This window comes from Amaranthus tricolor, chromosome 12 (assembly GCF_026212465.1).
Source record: "Amaranthus tricolor cultivar Red isolate AtriRed21 chromosome 12, ASM2621246v1, whole genome shotgun sequence".
NCBI lineage: Eukaryota > Viridiplantae > Streptophyta > Magnoliopsida > Caryophyllales > Amaranthaceae > Amaranthus > Amaranthus tricolor.
In genome coordinates this window covers 13,545,586-13,565,361 of record NC_080058.1, presented here as the reverse complement: position 1 = coordinate 13,565,361, position 19,776 = coordinate 13,545,586, and the positions used below count along the sequence as shown (strand labels likewise).

At 29.6% G+C, this 19,776-nt stretch overlaps 1 non-coding gene and 1 pseudogene across 1 annotated transcript; one reads left to right on the top strand and one right to left on the bottom strand.

The window, feature by feature from the left end:
• Positions 1–1,406: 1,406 nt before the first annotated feature.
• LOC130828597 (pentatricopeptide repeat-containing protein At5g39350-like) lies at positions 1,407–7,706 on the bottom strand (annotated as a pseudogene).
• Positions 7,707–14,382: 6,676 nt separating this feature from the next.
• LOC130797373 (U5 spliceosomal RNA) lies at positions 14,383–14,498 on the top strand. The gene has a single exon (XR_009038841.1). It is a non-coding gene; the product is annotated as a U5 spliceosomal RNA (small nuclear RNA).
• The last annotated feature ends 5,278 nt before the right edge of the window (positions 14,499–19,776 follow it).

Below are 19,776 nucleotides of genomic sequence, written 5' to 3'. Positions count from 1 at the left end.
GGTCAGTCAAAACCTTGGCTTCCAATTGGCTTTGATCATCTCCGATCATTTTGGACCAAATATGTCAATTATTCTAACGATTTTATAAGAAATTGTCATATATTGGACTTTCGATTAGCTCTCCGGGGATGGTCCTCGTCTGCTCAAGAAAAGATTGGGATATAGTTTAATTCTTTTTTCTTTCAATATCATTTTTTGGTCCTTGTTTCTATTTACTAGATTTTCAATTTTAATTTTTGGCTAGGGTAAGATTTGTTTTCTGCTACAAGTACCTTGTAGTTGGGAATTATTGGTACGTAGTTCATATTATTTTTTCTTGTACGATTCTTGGGTTATTTAAATGTGCAGGAATCACATTCCACATACGACAGTGATTAGTTATTTCCATTACAAGTACTGTTTTGTTGTTTCACAAACAGGGTTTATTTATAGTGCAGCTCATTGCTAATTGTGAAGTTCTGTTGGAGATTCGCACAAATTAGTTTCAATTAATATACAGTCAATAATAGGGCAGATTTTGAGTATGTTTAACATATTTAATCGCATAGGGCCCCAAAAAATTTAAAGCCTCAATATTAAATTTTGTGATATATCATATATCTTATGCGTTTTAGATACAAAGTTATTAGAAAATATCGTAATTTTTTAAATTGCACTAAACCTTTAAAAAATTTGTTAAATTTTGTTTTGTTTCTGATCAATAATCAATAAATTTCTCCCTCATTAAGCAATATCTAAGATTTCAATGTGAAAACTTTTAAATCTAATATTGCAAAATAAGACTTGACTAAAACAAATGTTGCAAAACGAGACTTGACTATTTACGAAATCACTTGTACAATAAACTTCAAGTTAATTTGCTACTTCTATGTGGAGACAACTAAAGCAAAGAAAGATTGAAATGTATTCTTCCTATCTCATAGTTATACTACTAGATCCTCTATCTTCAAACATTTGCTTAATTTTTGTTTTTTAGTTTGTCTTATTAAATTTACTCTGAATCTATTTTTAATTTTGAATTATATTTTATCAAGTTTTACTTATACATTTTACTTATCTTTTTATCTCATTTAGATATTTCTTTAATGATTCTTTTTGCATGAGATAAAAGTTGACTTGCGTGAGCAAAACCTCTTCGGGGACCTGACTAGGGATAGGGGTAGTTGGAGGCGTCATATCCTTATTTTAGATTACTAATGCCCTCGTAGATTACTTCTTTGTGTTCTTACCATCCTGCTCCTCTCGTTTCTTTTATTAGTTTTTTTATCCCCTTCTATTTTATTTTGTCGGTGGGTCTACTTTTTATTTATAGGTCTTTTTATCTTTTACGTGTAGCTACATCTCCCAGGGGACTCCTTTGGCGGCGCTGTCCTCTATGGGTATGAGTTGCCGCCGTCCTTCCCTCCCTAGACCCTGTCCATAATTTTTCCTATGAGAGGGATATACTGAGTTGGATGACGATGAATCTTCTTCTTTTTACCTTCTTTTTTTGGTTCTCTGTCAGATGCCTATTAAACAAATATGGTGAGACAAAGAAAGTATTTCATTTTCATTTTAAATATTTTTTTACATGAAATGAATTCATGTGGTGTGCTTCATACTAAAGATAAAATATTGATAAAACAACAACAAATTAAGTGGATAAAAAGAAAAAGAAATAATTAAAGTGGATTTATGAGGAATCCTTTATATATTGATGGCAACATATTTAATTGTGTTCTTTGAATGCATATCTTTTGAGTTATCATTTTCACTTAAATAACATTAACCTTAACCAAACTATGTCCCCATGTCTTGAACGTACGTTCTCTGCATCTTCCCATCTACCTACTGAAGCATATATGTTTGCCAATAAGACATAAATGGTCGGATTTTCTGGCTCCAATTCGACAAGTGCTTTAGCAGCTATCTCTCCAATCTCGACATTTTGATGCACAACACAAGCACCAAGCAAGGAAGTCCAAACAACATGATTAGGCTTAAATGGCATTGTTAAGATCATGTCATTAGCTTCCTGCAAACGCCCAGCACGCCTAAGAAGATCAACCATACATGTATACTGATATATCTTAGGACTAGTTTCATAATTTGCGAGCATCAGTTTAAACAACTCAAAACCTTCCTCGACTAAACCAGCATGGCTACACGCATCTAAAACGCACGTGAACGCAACCTCATTTGGTTCAATTCCGGATTGTATCATGCACTTAAAAAGCTAGACTGCGGTTTCCCCATGCCCATGTGTTCCATATCCAGCTATCAGTGTACTCCACAAAGAAGAATCTCTGTATTTCAATGAAACTTCATTGAATATCTTCTGAAAATACTCTAAATTTCCACATTTTGAATATAAATCAATAAGACCCCTCAAAACTTCAGTTTCAAACAGCAATCCAGATTTCATCAAATAGCTGTGAATGCTAAAAGCAATATGTTCATGACCCAAATCATCATAAGCACATAGGAGACTACTGAAAGTAATAGCATCAGGATTTACTACACCATTCAGCATTTGTTTGAAACTATATGCTGCATCGCTTGCTAAGCCATTATATGTACACGCAGAAATCATCGCGTTCCATAATGCTACTCTCGTTTGTGAACTCTGCATTAAAACTTGGAAGCAAACCGATATTTTTACATTTTCCATACATGTCAATCAAAACAGTTTTGATTATTGCATCGGAGAAAAGATTTCGTATCACTACCAACCCATGTATGCGCTTGCCTTCCTTCACTTCCTGCAAGTTTCCACAACCCTGAAGCAGCACGACGAAAGTAACTGAATTGGGCATCACTCGTTCAAGATACATCACCCGAAACTCCAATGCACGTCTAGAATTTCCATTTAAAATGTATCCTCTTATCAGAGAGGTCCAACTCACCACATCTTTCTCCTTCATCCTGTCAAACACTTCTTTTGCTTTATCCATGCTGCCACATGTTGCATACAAATCAATCAACGCATTACATATAATAAGATCGTCTTGAAAACCATTCTCTTCAACAATCCTTTGAACTTTTCTTCCGAAAACCAAATCTTCCAAATGCCCACACGCTGTTAAAACTGATATCACAACTGACCTATTAAATTTTGCACCAACATCAATCATTTCATCAAAGATCATTGCAGCATCATTAGCACGCCCATTCTTCACAAATCCACTTATCATTGTAGCCCAGGACACCATATCTCTTTTGCCCATTATATAAAAGGTGTGCTTCACTAATTCCACTGCACCACAATTCATGTACATTGCTAGTAAAGAATTTAACACAAACATATTTGAACTAAAACCAGAAGTAAAAACTCTTCCATGAAGTACAACACCATTCTTAAGCAAGGACAAATCCCCACATGCTTTAATAACAAAAGGGTACATAAACTTGTCAGGTAAGAGATATCCTGAATAGAGCATATCAACATAATGTTTAAGAACCTCAATTGGTGAATAAATTTGAGAGTACATCCTAATAATGACGTTATACAAAAAAAATTTTGGTTGGTGCAATCAGCTTACGTGCAAATGCGACGTGTTTGCATAACCCATAACTTGAAGCAAGATTAGAGACAAGAGTGAACCGTTTTGAAGAAGAAATCAAAAGTACACCAAAGGTGATGATATTAGCATGAAGTTGTTTTATCTTGGGAAGAGATTTGGTGTTGGTGTAACTTTCTAGGAGTGATACATATTGTGCTATGGAGAGGTAAGGGTATTTAAATTGGAGGGAAAATGAGAACCCATAACCCAGTCATCAATACTTTAACTTTGGTTGATCGGAGTATTATGTAAATAAAACCTAGGCTATGAGAATCTGGTAAAATCTCCAATAGAGCAAGTACTACTTTTTTCAAATTAAGTCGTAAATTTAACCAATGAAGAGGTTTATGTAACATCCGCTTTTGTTTTTTTAAATAAAATAATAATAATAATAAATAAATAAAATAGTAATTATAAATCTATAAAAACGAATTTCAGAAATTAAAAAAAAAAATAACTTCCCATTAACAAATAACTTTCCACTTCTCCCTCTAAATCTTATAACTAATCTCATTTACCCACTATAAATTAAACCAATTACCCTTAGTTCATTCACATTATTACTCACACTTCCTTTTTCTCCTATACCTCAATCTTCCAATTGCTTAAAATTTAATCTAGAAAAGGCAAGATTTTGATATTAAAGGTATGAATTTCATATATTTGTTAGAAATTTTTTTTATTCAAAACCCAAAAAAATTTATGCTATTAATTGAAAAACACCCATCTTTTATTTGAAAAATGAAAAAAAAAGAAAGTATTTCTGACTTTAGTTTTTCAGCGCTACGGCGGTCATCGGATACCACCGGCGTGCGACGGCGACCACAGGAGCTACCGCCGGCCGACACCTTCTTCCTTCACCCTATTTCTCTCTCTCTCTCTCTCTCTCTCTCTCTCTCTCCCTTTCTCTTCCTCTCTCTTCTTTCCCCTGTTTCTTTTCGTGGGTATTGGTAATCAGTACCAAATTTCCTAAGTTTTCTAAAGCACCTTTATATACATTTTTTTATAATCCTTTTATTATTTAAACTTTGTCCTTTTGTTTTAAAATTATTACTACTAATCTTTAAAATTTTAACTACATTTTAAAATTAGTCATTTTAAATAAATTATAAAATATAAATCGAGAGTCTTTTAATTTATTTATTTCGATTGGGTTGATCGAGGTATTAATTTGAGATTTATTATTTTATTGTGTAGATAGCGAATTCGTAGACAAAAATTATTAGGAGCGTACGTTTGTCTAGGATCGCATGACAAGGTAATTCTCAATGTCCATCTAATTAGGATTATCCCATTAATATTATGTGCTAAGTGATAATTAATGTGTTTAAATAGAATGCATGATTTTATATGACATTATTTTATATGATATTATGTTTTATATATTCTCAAATTATATCTACTATTATTTTTGTTAAACTTGAATTTATAATTACTATTTTGATAAAATTTATATTATTATTTTGATAATGAAATTAGATACGGTTTAATTTGAAAGAGAGATACTTATAATATTATTATTTTGATGAAAGTTATATTATTATTTTAATAATTATTTTAAATGCGATTGAATTTGGGAGAAAAATATTATGATATTAATATTGCAATTGAATATTCTTGAGATATATTTTTCTTGGGAAAACCTATGATCATAAAATAAAATGTATAATGTATGTTTGATTATATGTTTGTGTGCACGCGACTAATTATTAAAATATATTAAATCACGTAAAGGGTGACACGAGGGAAATGAAGCTCTCATATTTGTTGTGATCCAAGTATAAGTGTAATGAACATGTTGTCTTGTTTGGTTAGTATAGCTGCCGACATGTATTTTTATTTCTGATATTTGATACAATGTTTGGTCTTCCTTCTATTTGTTGTGATCCAAGTAGAAAGGGTGTGCACACTAGGGTTTCTTGAGACTACTTTGCTAGCCTTGAATTATTTGGGGTGACGACCTCTTAATGAAGTAGGTATAGGGGTAAAGCCTCAGCCTACTGGCGTTCTCGTTCCCTCAAATTAAAAATTAATTATGTGTTTGTCATTATTAAATATCAAATTAATAAATTGGTTTATGTGATATTATATATATTGTTTTCACAAATTGTTTTTTTTAAACTCAGCTATATATTATTTTCTAAAATTATTTTCAATTTGATGATATTTTATTTTCTTAAATCATTTTCAAACTTAATCGTTTGATGGGATTGAGTTGGAATTACTCAATTTCCTGATTTTGGGAGTTTTTCCCTTATTTTTCTTGCTTTCTTATGTTGCAGGTTATTGATTGCGTGGGAATCGTGGAGTGAGGATCACCTAGAAACATAGCTTTTATTAGAGTCGTATTTCAGTTTAAATTTTACTGTAAGTTGTTTAAATTTTATGTGGACATAGATTGCGTTTCATTCTTTTCTTATGTTGTAAGACCCTTTGTTGGATTTAAAGTTATTAAGTTATTTCTTATTCGTTAAGCCTTACATTTATTTAATTAGAAATAGATGTGGCGGTAACACTCCCATGAGTAGGTTTGGGCTCATGTTTTTCATTAAAGGTATTTTCAAAAGTTCGACCTATTTTGAAGGTGTTACAGTTTATGCAAACAATGAACTAGACCAATTGTTCGAGTAATTTAAATAAAATAGGCAATTGACAAGCTAAATAAACAAAAAAAAATTACGCGGTTTTTACCAAATTATGGCCATATTATGGCCTAGACTAGTGTTTGATATATATATATACCCACGGGGCATCCGTTGGCTCAGGCCTACAAACCTGCGCGTAATAATCATTGACTTTCATACACACTTGATAGGGTTTATTCTTTCCCAAAATCATATGGTATTAGGAGATTCACCCATCAAGTATTATATATAAGTCTATAACCCACTTGTTTAGCGATGTGAAATCTTTCTCACATGTGAAATATTTCCAAAAAGCAGGCGATTTTATTTATTGATTGAGTGTTTGATAGCAGGCTAGGCAACCCATTCGAGCGCACCAAGTACTAAATACTAATCATTTGAGCAGCTTAGATTAGAAGGCCACTGATCTTTTTTTAAGAAACCGTGATGTGATTGATAGTTTAAGACTATGATTTTATTTCATTAGTTGGTTCAACTTATTATTTGTCAAATTTTCCAATTAAAAATCAATAAACAAAATTGAATAGCAAGATGACTTTGGCTTAGTTATAACTACCTAACAAACTCTATAACAACCTAATATAAAATTTAGGTGCTAAATAACACAACAAAGAGGCAATCTGACAGCAACATAACACAAGGATCTTTTGACTGCACACTTGATCTCTCCACATGGTTATTGAACAGCTGATCAGCACTTGAGACTGCACTTATCACAATCGGAACCTGCACACACTGCAAGGAACATAACACATTCCGACACAGCAGTATGGAAAGATGACCCAGACACCTTTACACGATTGCATCTCAACCAAAAAACATTCATTACAAAGATGACAGTTAAACTACCATACTATGATGGAAAAAGAGACTGTTAAAGCTTGCAGATAATGGCAAATGGGGGTGTTTTAAGAGTGTAATGCACAGAGCAGGAACCATGTTAGTGTAGGACATTCTATTAAGAATTCGTAGAAAGACTACATAGTAAACCAGCGAAAAAGATGAAAATACTAGATCTACATCTTGAATACGAAAAAGAACAATTATATATCATTTTATTTATGCTTCAAATGAAAAGAATCCTATTTGTTAATAAATGAATCTCCATTCACTACTTGAACTACTACACTACAATTAATGAAAAAAATCAACAAATTGTATGTTCCGAAGATGAGTTAACAATAAGCTATTTATTAGTATGAGGTAGTTTCCTGAATTAAGTATGATCACCACCATTCTTCTTTCCTTCTTCCACATGCTGTTGCATCAACTCATCATCACAAGATGCTTCCCTCTGTCCTGATGGATTGTTCCCTTGTTGGACAGCTACTATATCTTCCTCGTCTATCTTATCATTTGACTCAATGTTAGATTTAAATGAGCTCTCCTCTTATTTTTTTCTACGCACATAATGCAAGCCATAGAATCTGGTTTCATCATTCATTTTAGTGCAAAGTAAATCAGATTTATGATCATTATTGACAGTTAGTTGTTCCATTTTCATTGTCATTGTCTCCATTGGACATAAGTGTTAGATTGAATCTTCTCTTTTTGAATGTTTTGATCAGCCCTTGATCATCTTCTTAAATTTTACGTTTGCGACCAGGATGAGAAGATTCCCTTTCCTTCAAAACAATCGAAGATTTAACAGATTTAAACACAACCCCACGAGAAGCAAACAATAAGAGTATATCAGCAACTTTTGTCATTTCTTCATCAACATCATTTTCATTCATAGAAGATGAAGATTTCAAATTAAACAGAGAAAGATTATTAAAATTAGAAGAACTAAAACAAGTCCTACGCTTTCTTAAAGATCTCTTCTTTTTACAGATTGGATCAACATTCAATCTTTCATTCAAAGTCACTGCCTTTTTTGGCTCCTTATGACATCTCAAATGACCATAAACAGCTTTAACAGATTTAAACTGTTTGTCACATAAATTGCAAGAGTATTTTTCACCCATTCGTTGGACATGACATGAACCCCGCTTAGGCATAGATTTCTTAGGTTTTTCTCTTAAATCTTCACTCCTAATTAAGTGATTATCATTAAAACCCAGTACTTGAATTTCACTGGTACTATCTTTTGAAGCTTTAACCGTATTATTTTGAGGTAGAATAGCTTGCTCATTTACAATCGACAAGCTTTGCTCATGGTCTTTAATGGGGTTGATCTCCATTTTGGTCATTTATAATCCAGAGAACAAAACAATAAATTTGAATCAGAATTTTTTTTATGCTATTGAACGAAGAGCAGCAGGAGACTCAAACTTGAAAATGATAACAAATAAATGCATTTTTGATTTAATATATATGAAAACATTTCCCAGATCCTCGGAGAAACGGAGAAGACTCAGAATTTTTGAGTCAAAAATAGAAAGTGTAACTAACCGACATTGCTATGATTTAGGAATTAGGAAGTAAGAATGTAAGAATTATTATTATTATGCATGAAAATAATGAGTTGCAATAATTAGCCGGCTTCATCTGCATGTATTAAGACCAAGTTTTGTTATATTCCCTTTATTTTTACATAAAATAATCTTATAACTGTTTCTATTTTTTTTATTTCTTATCGACTTTTCTTTTAAAACACAATCAAGATTTATACCTAATTAGTTTAGAATTCCCTACATTACGGAGTTTGGTATAAAATCATATATAAATAAAATTTTCAAAGAATATTACAAGGCTATAAGGAGTTATTATTTTCTATTTTCGAGCTCTTTTTGTTAATACTAACTTAGAAGTCAATGTAATGCACAATAATTAATAAATTAGCTAGTCTTTTGAGAGATCGTCTATTTAAGAGACGTATTTCAAGCTCAATCCATTTAGGATTAATACTTACTTATCGTATTTTTAATGGTTACTTACATTATCTTTAATGCTTACTTGACTTATGCTTAATGCCTACTTTTAATATCATAAGAAAAGTATTCAAGTGCATAACAATGTAACTTACTTGCTAAAATATTTAATCTAATTTTATTTAAAGATATTTTTAATGGTCTTCTACAATTTAATTAAATAAAATAAATTAACTATTTATGAATGAATTGAGCTTATTTTGAGTTGTTTCAAACTACGTTATTTGATTTTAAATTTTAAATTAATGCAAAAAAATTTTTAATAATTTGAATAAATATATTTTTTATAAATAATTTCTTACGTATAATTTTTTTTTGATGCAATTAATCTTTTAAAAATTTTTAATTTGATTTAAAGAATTAATGTAATGAAATCTTTTATATACTTATCTTCTTTATTCCAAATTTAATTGGGAAAATAAATTTCCACTCAATCAATTATAGTGTTACTAAATTAATACTACATTTTCCAAAGCTCTAGCTAAGAAGTCATCATTTGTTATTTTTCAACTATTTTTGTTAATATTTATAATTATAATGATGATTTAAATAAATATATTTTAAAAAATATTTCTTTACGTATAAATTATGTTTTTTTCATAAAATAATCTTATAACTTTCTATTTTTTAAATTTCTTATTGACTTTTCCTTTAAAAAAAAAATCAACATTAAATACCTAATTTTATTTTCCAAATGACTTGCCTATCCAGCTAGCATTAAAGCCGACAAAAATAGCTAATATCAAGGAGGTTTTTAGTACTTGGGTTTTACATTGACTTTTTTAGTTAACTTTTGATTTTTCAGCTTGCTTAAAAGTCAACAAAAACAACTAACATTTTCAGTAGGTCATTGCCAAACATCCCCTGAATAAGTCAATTTAAAAATCAATAGTTATCATTTAATTTTCCAAACAACTCCTACATGTAGGCTTGTTAGAAAGATCAGGTAGGATAAGATTCGAATTTGAGTCATATATAAATGGATCAAAAACCTCTTAACCGAAGCTATCCCTCTTTGATAATTAAGTTAAAAATCATACCTCTGACATGACCTCTTATAAAACATATCAACTTGATTTCAAGCCACCGAACTCGTTTACAGTTTAAAAGTTTTTAACAATGACTACATCTTATCTTTTAAATCGTACCTCAGTTTAAACTTTTAATTTATGAGTTGCTTATTTTCTATTAAATATAAAAAAATATGAAAATATTAAATGAATTAAGTTTATGTTATACAAATTTTACTTAACTCTAAACTAACTGATTTAATTAGATGAGTTATAAAAATTTATTGCGGGTTTAAAATTTTAACATTATCCTAACTTATTTAATAAGCTGATATGATCGGGTAGACCCATTTATCTAATTGAGTGATAAAGAATAATTATACTGTTCTTGAAAATTTTTTCACATAAATAAAAGTCAAATGATAAATTTTTTAATACTATTTTTTAATACTCCCCCAAGCTTTGAAATAGAGAGAACTAGATTTAAAGTAGTACCGATTTCCCTGCTCGTTTCTTAGCATTAGAAAACTACCAAATTTGTAATTATGCTACTTCATTAAAACCTAAAATTCAAACACAATTTTGTTAAATAACAATTAGGTACTTTACACTCAAATTACATAATTACATGATAATATATATATATATATATATATATATATGTATATATATATATATATATATATATATATATATATATATATATATATATATATATATATATATATATATATATATATATATATATATATATAAATATATATATATATATATATAAATATATATATATATAAATATATATATATATATATATATATATATATATATATATATATATATATATATATATATATATATATATATATATATATATATATATATATATATATATATATATATATATATATATATATATATATATATATATATATATATATATATATAATGTAAAATCATTTAATACAGAAACACTAATTTTAAAAAGCTTACTTCTAATTTAAACAATAATCTCATGCAGTTAAATAAGAGCTCGGTTAAATTGAGAGGAAGCAAAAAAAAAAAAAAAGACACACTCAGAAGTCCTAGCTTGTTAGATATAGCAAAAATCCTGATTAAATCACCACAAAAGACAAAGAAAATAAATAAAATACAAAAGATAAAATGAAATTCCTAAATTTCTCCCATATGAAAATATGCTGCATAAGAATGATTTATTAAGTTAACAAATAACTTTAATTTACCTCGACAAACTCAAACCATGATTCTGTGGTTCACAACAAAAATATTATGTGTATTTTAGTTTCGACTCCGAAGAATAGACACAAAGATACAAAGCATTCTTGGATATAGACTAAGTGTAATTTTAATAATATCGTATTGCTTTAAAACATTGAATAAAAGATCAACGATAAATCAATAAACCCAATAACAAGTAGAACCCAATCCATCATTTACTCTGAAGAAAAAGATACAAACATTGGTTCATTTATCTATTGTAATATATATATAATTATATATACATATATATATATATATATATATATATATATATATATATATATATATATATATATATATATATATATATATATATATATACATATATATATTTATATATATATATATATATATATATATATATATATATATATATATATACATATATATATATATATATATATATATATATATATATATATATATATATATATACATATATATATATATATATATATATATATATATTTATATTTATATTTATATATATGTATATATATATACATATATATATATATATACATATATATATATATATATATATATATATATATATATACATATATATATACATATATATATATATATATATATATATATATATATATATATATATATATATATATATATATATATATATATATATATATATATATATATATATATATATATATATACATATATATACATATATATACATATATATACATATATATACATATATATACATATATATATATATATATATATATATATATATATATATATATATATATATATATATATATATATATATATATATATATATATATATATATATATATATATATATATATATATATATATATATATATATATAAATCTATATATATGTGTGTGTGTGTGTTAATTTTAAGATCTAAAAGGACAATTTCAAAATTTAAAATCCAATTTTAAGTCTTAAAATGTCAATTTCAAAGTTTTAAATATCAACTTTAGTGTTTTAGACATTCTATTTTAAAGTTGAAATGAAAATTTATGTCCTGCAATTGGTGTTTAAGGCTTATAATTGATTTTTTAAGTATTGAAATTGACCTTTTAAGTCTTAAAATTTTTTAATTTCATGACTTAAAATGTCAATTTCAAATTCTTTAAATTGGTCTTCTAAGTCTTGACACTGATCTTTTAACTTTTGAAATTGATATTTTAATTTGTGAAATTAGTGAAAATAATATATATACAATTGGGTCGGTCCAATAAGATCCGTCTCATAAGTGAGAATGTCTCACCTAGAGCTGTTCAAAACAAATCCGACCCGAAAATCCGACCCGGAATCGAAAATTATCCGACCCAAAAATTGTAAGTTTTTTAGGTTTACCGAACCGCAATTACTCGAACCGATACTTTACTCGAACCGTTTGATAACCGAAAAGGGCAAAATCGAACTCGAACAGCAACCGAATTTTATAACCGACATATAAACCTTAACCGATGTTACCCGAACTGAACAGTGATCGACTCGAGTCAAATCTGACCCGAATTATGCACGTAACCGAATGTAACCTGACTAAAACCGATTAAGATCAAACTGTTTTTAACCCGAACTGATACAAACCCGATCGATTATTAATCGAACTGTTTTTAACCCGAACTGATACAAACCCGAACCGATTGTAAATCGAACTGTTATAAATCCGAATCAAATTTTCACCTAATTTTAGCAAATTAAGTCCAATTTCAGTTTTCTAATAATACGGAAAAAGGAAGAATACAAGTTCTATATAGAAGAGATTGCATACAGAATATATATATATATATATATATATATATATATATATATATATATATATATATATATATATATATATATATATATATATATATCTATATATATATATATATATATATATATATATATATATATATATATATATATATATATATATATATATATATATATATCTATATATATATATATATATATATATATATATATATATATATATATATATATATATATATATATCTATATATATATATATATATATCTATATATATATATATATATATATATATATATATATATATATATATATATATATCTATATATATATATATATCTATATATATATATATATATATATATATATATATATATATATATATCTATATATATATATATATATATATATATATATCTATATATATATATATATCTATATATATATATATATATATATATATATATATCTATATATATATATATATATATATATATATATATATATATATATCTATATATATATATATATATATATATATATATATCTATATATATATATATATATATATATATATATATATATATATATATATATCTATATATATATATATGTATATATATATATATGTATATATATATATATATATATATATCTATATATATATATATGTATATATATATATATATATATATATATATATATATATATATATATATATATATATATATATATATATATATATATATATATATATATATATATATATATATATATATATATATATATATATATATATATATATATATAAACTAATTGAAATAAATTGATCTGCCTATTAGGGCTGGCAAAAGCTGACCCAACCTGCTAACCTGATCTGAAACCGACTCGAAATTAGCGGGTTTGGATTTAGATTTTTGACCCAATTAATTAAATGGGTCAACCCGACCTGATCTGTTTATTAAATGGGTTAGGTTCAGGTTGAATATTTAAACCCGAAAAAAACCTGTTTAACCCATTTATTAAATTTAAGACGGATCAACATTGCCAAATACTTCGTAAAACTAAGATAATACCAATTACCATGTATTGAGGGATTTGTCAGCTGAAGATGACTTTCAATAAGAAAGGAAGTTGTCCCACATTGGCTAAGGGATTTGTCAGCTGAAGATGACTTTCAATAACAAAGGAAGTTGTCCCACATCGGCTATGAAAGATACTAATAAAAGAAAAATCCTTTAAATCACTTCCACAGATCTTATACCAACTTACGCAGCCACGCCGTGAGCACAAAGCGAACAATTCTTTCGCCTTTTACTAAAGAATACCGTGTGCTCGCTGCATTAAGTGGCATACGTTTATTTTTGGAGGAAGCCTTTAATTAAGGTTAAATGGGTCAAATGACCTGAAATATATGAATTTAATGACCTAAAAAAAAGTAGGTTAAATGGGTCATTAGCAGGTTGATTCGATCTGCTACAGATTAGGTCGGGTGTTAATTTTTGACCCATTAATTAAATGGGTCAGGTTCAGGTTAAGGGTATATTGACCCATTTATATATGATTCGAACCTGAAAATGACCCAACCCGACCTGTTTGACACCCCTATCTGCTATATCTGATAAAACAATCGGTAATTATTTTTTGTAAGTAAATGAGCATACATCAATTAAAAACCTGACTATTAATTTATTTCGATATTGACCAGATCAATAGTTATCCGTAACCGATAACTACTCAAAAAATAAAGCTCGAATCCGATCTGCACCCGAAAAAACCGAACCAATTAGTAATCGATGACAACCCGAGACCGATTGACACTCGACACGAACGTCAACCGACACCGAACTGATGCTAACCCGATAGCTTGAATAACCGATCTCTAACCGAACCGTGACTAACCGACTCGACCCGAGGGTGACCCGTTGTAACACACAGTCGAAAAATAACCGATCCGAAATGCAACCGAACCGAATAACACCCGTCCGAAACCGACTCGATCAACCGAATGAACACCTCTAGTCTCACCTAAGTTTTAATAATTAAGAAGCATTTAATTATATATATGCGGGGTATGCAAGTTATGAAAACGCCAAACCAACTATGTAGTTAAGGTCATTGCAAAAACAAGAACCACAATTTATTTTTATTTTTATTTGCCACGAACTGGGGTTCAAAATAGACCCAATGACTCGATATCTATCCGACTTTATAATCGAATCCAACTTGATTCGAATTTAAATAAATTTAAATTATGTAAAAATTAACGTGGACACTTGATCAAATTTTATACTGACGCGAAATATATAATCCAAAATCGACAAAATGACCTGAATTAACACCTCTAGCCACAACAACACAACGTGAACACATATTCATTAATCAGTATGATCCAAAATGTTTTTTAGGTATCAATGTTTGTGAGCAAGGTAAAGCAATAAAGACTGAAGCAAGCCAAGAAGAAACAAGAAACAAAATAATGCCATTAACCATAAATGTTGGAGAATTAATGTTTTCATCGTGAAAAGTAGTAAACAATACAGGATTATGAACATCATCATCGTCCTATCTACGAATTAAATCACTAACTAGAAACTACTCCATATTATCTTTGTAGAAACGGTTAGAGACGGTTAGAGACAACAAGAGGGGGTGAATTGTTGTTTGATAAGTTTATGTGTTTTTGCCCTATTTTTGTGGTATTGGATTGCGGAATCAAAAACTTAAACTTGATGCACAAAATTAGAAAGAGACCACACAATTTTACGTGGAAACCTTCTAGGCCTAAATAGAAGGAAAAACCACGACCCTACATAATTTCAAATTCTCTACTGTATTTTAGGCAATTAGTTATAATTACATAAAACAAATAAACAAAACTAGGCCAACTTCTCTTTCATTTTCTCCTTCTCTTTCACTTTCTCCTTCTCTTTCTCTTGCTTCACACGAAGCTTCTCTCTTCTCTCCTAGACTTCCCCAAGTCTAGTTACAACAATTTTCTTTAAAACTCTTTTACAAGGGCCAAATTCCTAAGGATAAAACTAATGAGTTGCACAAGAAAATATTTTTAAGTTAATTGGCAAGTTTGGAGCAAAAAATATTTCTTGTTATTTTTTTTCAATCTCACGCATGGACACTCCAAACACAACCAGTTAAAAAATAACTCCTTTTATATAGGAGCTTTAAGTAACTATATCAAAGAAATAACTATCCACTACATCTTTAATCCTAAAATCAAGGAAGAGTAAGTAAAACTTGATTTGCAAGTAATAAAGCCACGTTTATTTTTCTAAAATTATGCAAGTTAGTTTTTCTTAATTAAACCCATAATTCAAGCCTATTATGTGGAGAAAAATTAGGAGAAGTTTTCTCCATCTCTTGAAAATGTGTTGGTTAATTTTGAGGAAGTTATAAAATGTTTTTCCAACTAACTTAACAAATTGATGATGCAACAAATTAATCTGACCCATACATCAACTAAAAAATCAAAAAATATATTCTACAGAATTTCCAGCTGACGTTGATTCTTTCAGACTTGAGTCTTGGGAGCAGGGCACTGCCTCCACTTATCGACAAGTAACGTCAGATTATCAACTTAGGAACAGTAGACCTCTTATCTACATTTGACATTTTAAGCGATCTTCATTATCTAACTTTCTTGGATATATTTGACATGTACAATTTTCATAGACCAAGTCTTAGGCACTATCAACGATCTTTATCAAGACCGGATATCGATCTACACACAATCTCTAAAATACAGTCGTTTATAGTAAGTATAGTCATCATCAAAACGTAAAAGGGCCAACGAATTCCCTCTTTTTGATGATGAAAAACTTATCAACAAATTTTGACCAAAGTAGAGTAAATCTAATGTCATAGAGTAAGACAGAGATTAAAGTTACTCTATATAACTTAACAAATTATATCGTTACAATATAGAACTTACTAAGCACTTATTTATAGAACATATTACTCTAAAAAAAAATTAAACATAAAACTTAATATTTTTAAATAACCAAAAGAATAAACAAATTAATCTTAACAGAGCGACGAAGTGGCTGACACTATTAAACTAAACTAAATCATTAAAACCAAACATATCAAACCAACATCATTAGAGCATAATCTTAACAGAGCATTCCAAACCTACCATATCAAACTGTTACCTAGGAAAAAAATCAAGAAGAATATAGGAACAATTTCATACACCAAGCCTATCTCTTATGTTTGTACAATTATTCCCCCTTTTGACATCATTCAAAAAAGAGGGGAGCATTCAAACCACAACACTAACAATATATGTATAGCAAAAGAAGGCAAGCAGGAATAGTAGTGAAGAAAAGCAAGTATTAATAGATGCAAGCATGTTAATGCCATGATTAAACATTACAAACCATATAGTGATGAGAGCAGCAATGTTCAAAAGTAGCAAATTACAACACTGTACTTAGTATGGTACTTCGAAAACCAAAATAAAATTGTTTTTTTGTTTGATGGACTAGCACAAGAAAAAGATAATAATGAGACGGATCAGGCAGCAAGTTCTTCTTCGTCCACATATTAGGTCTGCACCTCCAATGTATCCAGCTTAACGCCTAGATGTGTTTCCATTTGAGTGAGCTGGTCAGTAATGGATGCAAAAGTGACACGAACTTCATCTTGGAAGGAGTAAAACTGGGACTGAAGATCTTAGAGTTTGTTGAGGACATGGTCTAAAATAGCTGCAGGAACTAAGGAAGGATTAGTGAAACCAGCAAAACCAAAACCTGGTGAAGTGCGTGGGAGTGGTGAGCAGGTGTAGTAGTTGTTGGTGAAGGTGTGGAAGGAATGGTTGAAGATGGAGGTGATGGTATGTGATGGGTAGATGGTGTGGCCGGTTTTGGAGAAGGAGGTGTAGTAGGTTGTGGCTCTAAGGTTGTGGGTGAGGAAAAGTTATCATCTAAACCAATCATTGGACGTTTTCCCTTAAAAGCCTACTACTTTTTCTAGGAGTCACAACTGGCTTCTTCATGGGCATCCTGGCCTCCTCATCACTAGATGAATCATCATTATCATCCAGTTTGTCACCCTCTTCTTCCTTAGAAGCTTCCCCCTCACTTAAAGCTTCCTCCTGTTCCCCTTGTTCTTGAACTTCCTCTTGTGCCCCCAGTGAACCAACTTCTACCTCTTCATGAGTGTTAGTGAGAAGAGTCCTCTGGTCCTCCTTATCTGCTTTCTGATCCTCTTTTTCTTTTTCTTTTTCTTCTTGTTTTTCTTGGTCTCCTCCTACAGACCCCTCTTCCTCCTCATCCTCAGTGGAAGCTGCCTCCAAAATCTCCTTATCGGATAATCTAAGGTGCAAATCAGTGAGACACTTTGCACATATTTTATTATTGGAGCTCATGGGGAATTGTAGCCTTTCCAAAGGGACTTCAAAATTCTTAAAAATCCATGTTAACAAACCTCCATAACCTACCATGTACTTCTTCTCAATACAGTCAGAGAAATGTGAAATCATAAGGGAAGGGAAATTGATTTTAATATGGTTAGCCAAGCAGTAAATCAATGTGGCATCCCTCAAATTCACTTCACTACGCTTGGAATTGCGAGGTAAAATGAATCTTCGGGCCATATTGTAAATCAGTTTGTGCAAAGGGGACAGTGTATTGTGACTTATCCTACCCTTTTTCTCATGAATCCCTAAAAACTTCAGCACAGTTTTTTCATTTATCCCAGAAAACACAATTTTTGAACCAACATAATAAGTGTCAAAACCAACTGCAAGCACTCCAAACCATTCTCCTAACATCTTATAGTTAAACTAAATTTTAATGTCCTTGACAACACTCGAACAAACGCCATTTTCACTAGAAAAACTAGAAATGAATTCTCTCATTAAATTAGGATAAATTGGGTTGCAACAATAATCAGTCATGAGTGTTTCCCAATTTTGGATTTTTAGAATGGCGTGAAGTTAGGTCATACCAATATTTGTCAATCCCAAAACCAACAGAGATTTGTTTAGCAACCTCATCATCAACATTCTTACTTTTCTTTGAAGGCTTGGATGATGAGCCTTCTCCTTTAGGAGTTGTGTTAGGGCTTTTAGAACCGGCATGCATAGTGGATGAACTCGGTTGTTAGGATGGTTTTGGTGAGGAGGAAGATGATCGTGGTGCAATGATTAATGGTGATGGGTGAATGACTTTTAGCGGTTTTGGTTCAGTTGTTTTAGAGGTCTTCTTGCTCGACTTCTTGGTTGATTTTGAGGTTTTGGGTGTTTTCATGATTAGGTTAAAGAAGGAGAGAAAGAAGAAGGGTTGATGTTGAGTGAAGTTGACGGTTTGGAGGGTGTACGCATTGAGTAGTTTAGGAAGTAGTAAGTTGATATGAGGGTTTAGTGTGTGATTGAGTGATGTGACGTGAGTTAGTGGAAGTGAGAGGTTAAATTTATAAGGGTGTGAGGACGGTTTTGGGGGAGTTACTCAAGAAATTAATTATGTTCAGTTACTTAATTGAAAGTGTGAATAAAGGTGGATGATGAAGAGTTGGTGGGTAGGTTAATGAAATGAGCGATTAGTAAAGGTTTTTCGAAACATTTTACTTGGTGATGATTTGACTCCTACTATTAAATCTTTTACGTTGACCATTTTAATTGCTGCCTGAACTTCTCTTTGTTTTTCTTC